Genomic DNA, 5,279 nt, shown 5'->3' on the forward strand with positions numbered 1-5,279 from the left:
ATCATTAACAGGTAGTCATATGCAAACATTTGTATTATATTAGGTAGTTTTTTGCAAAAAAATTTAGATAAAGTAGTTTTTTAAAAAAGACATATAGATTAGGTAGTTTCTCATAATTTTACCTTTTAAAAAACTTACTTTTAAAATGTCATATTTTCGTGTTTTCTTTTAAAAATCTGAATTTTTAATTATTTTTAAAAAGTCCAATATTACTTTCGATTTTATTTTAAAAATTTATCCTATTTCTTCAATTTGTCGTAGTCGATTTTCATCAACAAAAATGAAAAATATTTTTTTCACACGTGCCCTAACATGATTTTTTAAAAGCCAAATAACACAAAAAGAGAAAATTTGCACCAACTTCTTTACCACCAGTTCACCATCACCCGCATCAGTAGAGGGTCATTTAGACCTTTAGAAAAACAATTGAGGGCAAAGATCGATTTTTTAAAATAAAATTCAAAATGTTGGATGTTTTTTAGGTCATTTATACGTTATCATGTTGTCATCAAATTTGTTTATCAGAAAGTCTCTTGTTATACCACCTTATTAGGGATGACAAACAAATAAAATTATACAAGTTTAGCACTGTATTCGTCCTACTTCGAGTATGTATAGGTATGAATTTGGTGGATATGTCTATGAAAAGTCCTACGCGTCATGGGTACTAGGTAGGTGGTGGGTATGAGGTCTTATCCCCCCATCTACCTGTCCCGCACCCACCCAATACCTACTCGCCCCATATCTACAAAATACTAATTTATATCGATTTTGTTTGTTTTTATTAAATACTATTGACCAAAAACTAAGAATATTAATTTTTTTTATTACATTGTATGTTTAAATTAGTTAAGGAATTAAATATAAAGAACTGTAATTTTATGGAGCATATAGCAGGAACTTGGAGTAAATGTGAGACGGATATAAGATGGGTATATACCCATTTGGCCATAGAGGGTCGGGATGAGTTTATTTGCATACTTTGGTGGACAGGCTTGAGTATGAAAATGCACTATCAATGGGTGGTGGGTAGACTTGGGACATTTTAATCCGATCCGAAAATTAATCCGAATATTGATTGGAAAAAATGGCTTTCAACCCCAAAAATTAATCCAGTACCTAAAACTTGACTAAACCCGAACAACCTAAGCAAAAAGGGTCGGTCAGATTAGGGCCAGGTTTGACTTGTTGGATCACAGACCATTATTTAACAATACAATAATCATGTCTTGGACTAAGAAAAATGACAAAATGACCCAACATTGTTGGTTGATTGCTAACTTTATCTCCTAAGCTCAACCAACCAACTATCATTTTAATAGTCCAATAAATCAAGCCTATTAAAAACCATAGTAATTAAGCCCAACAATAAGGCCCGCCAACTAGAATCACATGTTAGAATTTTAAGTAATAGTGATGTTCAATTGATCAAATTATCAATGGGTTATTATTATTATTATTATGTTTTCAACGAAGGTATTCTAATTGACAATATGATGCAAGAGTTTGATGATCAATATATCATGCCACATGAGAATAATTTACAAGTTGATGAAGCTATTATGAACTTGAGCATCATTATAACATTGACTTTTTAATCTGATTATACATTAGCTTTAATTTCTATTCTTCTAAGAAACTGTAATGATTACATATTTTCATTTATTAAGTGATATTGATATTCGAAAGATCAAACTATTAATTGAATTGTTATTATTATGTTTTGAATGAAGGTATTCTAATTGACAATGTGATGTAAGAGTTTGAAGATCAAAAAATTGTGTTACATGAGAATAATATTCATGATATGAAGGTATTTTTTACTTGATTTTCAATTTATATTGACATTTTAACCTGATAATACTTCAATATTTTATAATTAATCTATTTTTTAATTTCTAACTTAAATTGTTCATTTCAAGGCTTAAAATGCCAATTCAAAACTTTGAAAACTTTACTTGAAGCTAAGACTTGATATTACTATTACTCTTAATAGGTAAATTCCAAAACATAAAAATGTCTACTCTAAGAAATGATTTCGTATCCTTCTTAAGAGTTATACTTCATAATAGTTGTGGTATCCAAGGATCAAATAGCATATTTCTATTAGAAATAATAATAATAATAATAATAATAATAATAATAATAATAATAATAATAATAATAATAATAATAATAATAATATAATAATAATAATAATAATAATAATAATAATAATAATAATAATAATAATAATAATAATAATGATAATAATGATGATGATAATAATTGAAACAGTTGTATTATTAGGAGATTTCATTAGTCGTTTTTAGCGCCTAATTTTTCTTATATATTTGTTCGTTACTAATTATAATTTAATTTGTGATGGTAGTAATTTGAAAATTCTCTACAATGATTAGAAACTTGTTAATTCGTAACGCGATTATGAATCGTAACAAGTAACGTAAACTTTGGAGGTAAAACTTAAAGTTGAGCAACTACCCATAACAGTTAAAAAAAAATTTAATTATTACCCAAGCATATTATATAACCATGATGGGAGTAAATTAAATATTTTCCCACATATACAAGTGATTTTTAAACATGAAGTACAAGTTACATAACTTGTTACATGTACAACAATTTTTACCCAAACTTTAAACTATCTTAGATAAACCTTTCTTATACCATAATAGACCAAATTGAGGACAAAAAGCACTCCAAATCAGCCCCAAACAGCAGCTAATGTGGCTGTAGCTCCTTGTTCACTTACACACTCAAGCCAATCACACTACCCAAAACCCCTTTTGTTCTACCCAAATCTTGTGCATCATTACAAGCATGCAAAAGGCAAATATTTGAAGAAAAAACATTCTATTTTCTGAATAATTATTCAGCCATAAATCCCAACACATTGCTCCCAAGTTCATCCATGAACAAACACTAGAATCCTTCAAACTTTCAATAACTACAACACCTTCTTTTCTCATCAAATCTCCTTCAAAAACCCATCTAAAACTTCTGAAAATTTATGTTTATAAACTCAAATCTCCCATAAAAATAATCTTCATCTTAAGAGCTTTCCATAGACACCAAACTTGAAGAAATCCACCAAGTATAGAGTAAGTTATGTTCATTTCCTTATTCCTCTAGTTTTGTTAAAACTTGTTCATGTAAAACATTTTTTTACATGAATCTTTCTATAAACTAAGATCATTATAAAATGAGTATTTTATCTCTAAACTAAGAAAATCATCACTTATAAATCTATAAAAATAGGCCATAATAGAAAGTAAGAAAATGTATTTCCACAAACATATAAATTTTGTTACTTAAAGGATTCAAATAAAATTATGGGACTTAACTAAGTATGTTGCTCAACATAATAAGTATACTCCAAATATATTAAAATCATCACAAGTATTAGTCTAACAACTCTAACTTGGAAAAATTAAGTGCATGTTAGAAATCCAAAATTATTATTGATTTTTGGATGAATGCAATATGTTTAGTTGAAGAGTTGGAATTGAGACTTGAAGGGCAAGGACCCGAAGTTAGAACCGCTTCTAAGAACGCGTAGGAGCTTACGGAATAATTATATAGGCTTGGAGTCGAGGTATGTCACATGGGGTGATTTTTAAAGGATTTAAGAACAAGTTGGGAAAGTTTGTGTATAAACGTTTTTTTAAAAAAAAAAATTCCCAAAGAGAAGTTCTTAAATCTTGAAAAATGATGTCAAAATGATAAATTTGAGTATGGAATAATTTATTACATGTATTATATTTGTGGGCATCATGCATGTTGATTTTATAAATTATTGTATGTTTAAAGGCATGTTTAACACTACTTTGTGAAAGTTATTGTGATGGAAATGATTATATAAATTTGAAAATATTTGAAATTCATTTTAAAAGAAATTTTCAGTATCTATATGTTAAGAAAATTTCTTGGATACTTTTTGTTGAGATTATTCGTAAAATTGATATTTTAATGGATTTTAAGGTGTTAAATACTCTTATTATAAAACATGGTATTAGATGAACTCTTCATCATCAAAAATAATTAATAAAAACATATTATAATGTCTCCAACAAGATTTGGCCAGAATATATTTAGTTTGGAATTTTTGTTTTATTATTTTTGAATAATCGTTAAATTGTTTAACGGTAAATTGTAAAATGGTAAAATATTAAATAATTACCAAACAAAGACATATGGACTTGAAATTTTTATCACATACTCATATGGACAGTAGGTAAAATTGGTAAAAGTTTGGGAAGGTTTCGTTGACATTTAAGGACCTTAATAATGTTTACTCGGTTATTAATAATCGGTAAGTTTGAAAACGGTAAAACATAAAATAAATACTAAATGACATCTTTTGGACATGAAAATTTTATGAGACACTTATATAAACAGTAGATACATGTTCAAAAATTGATATGGATTTTCTTGACCATATATGGACTTAAATAAATTTTATTCGGTTTATTGGTAAAATAACGATATTAATTATTAAAAATAGCCCACATGATTTTTAAATGGTTATTTAAAATTTTTTACCCCTTAAAATAGCTTCTGGAATATTATATAATTTTTATAATATTTTATTCGGACTCAAATAATTTTAAACCTATTTTATTCTATTTATCGATAAAATATCTGTACAAAATAATAAAACATCATACATGAGTTTTATAAGTTCAAATAGCCTAATAAAAATATTATATGACTTCTGGAACTTTGGTATAATTTTATATAATAAATTATTAATTATTTACTAATTTATCAAATTAATAGACAATGTTTATTTATTAAAAAGTGTAATATTGTTAATTAAATTTGGGTAAAAATAGACCTATATAAAAAAATTTATAATTATATTAATAACCTATTGCCTCATAGTATAAATTAAGTTTAAATTAGGTGGTTTATAAATTTTACGGATTTAAGACACCATTTAAATAACGGTAAATATCCAAATTGTTGAAAGTAATTGTAAGATCGTTATAAATTCGCATAACCAATTATAATCTGATGGGACAACCTTAAATTCATTTTAAATAAGGTATTATAATGACTTGATTAATCTGGGCCTTGTTGGAGAATTAATATGTACTTTGTAAATCAATTATCGATTTTATTACCGGCAAAACTATCTCGTATTTAAGAAAATAGTATTTTATGAAATCTTCTGTTGTAATGATTTTATAGACTTATGAATCATATTCTAGTTGTTTTGAATGAATTTCAAAACCCTTTAAAGTTATATTTACTTTAAGAAGGATTGAAACGAAACA

Source organism: Amaranthus tricolor, chromosome 16, assembly GCF_026212465.1.
Source record: "Amaranthus tricolor cultivar Red isolate AtriRed21 chromosome 16, ASM2621246v1, whole genome shotgun sequence".
In the NCBI taxonomy this organism is placed as follows: Eukaryota; Viridiplantae; Streptophyta; class Magnoliopsida; order Caryophyllales; family Amaranthaceae; genus Amaranthus; species Amaranthus tricolor.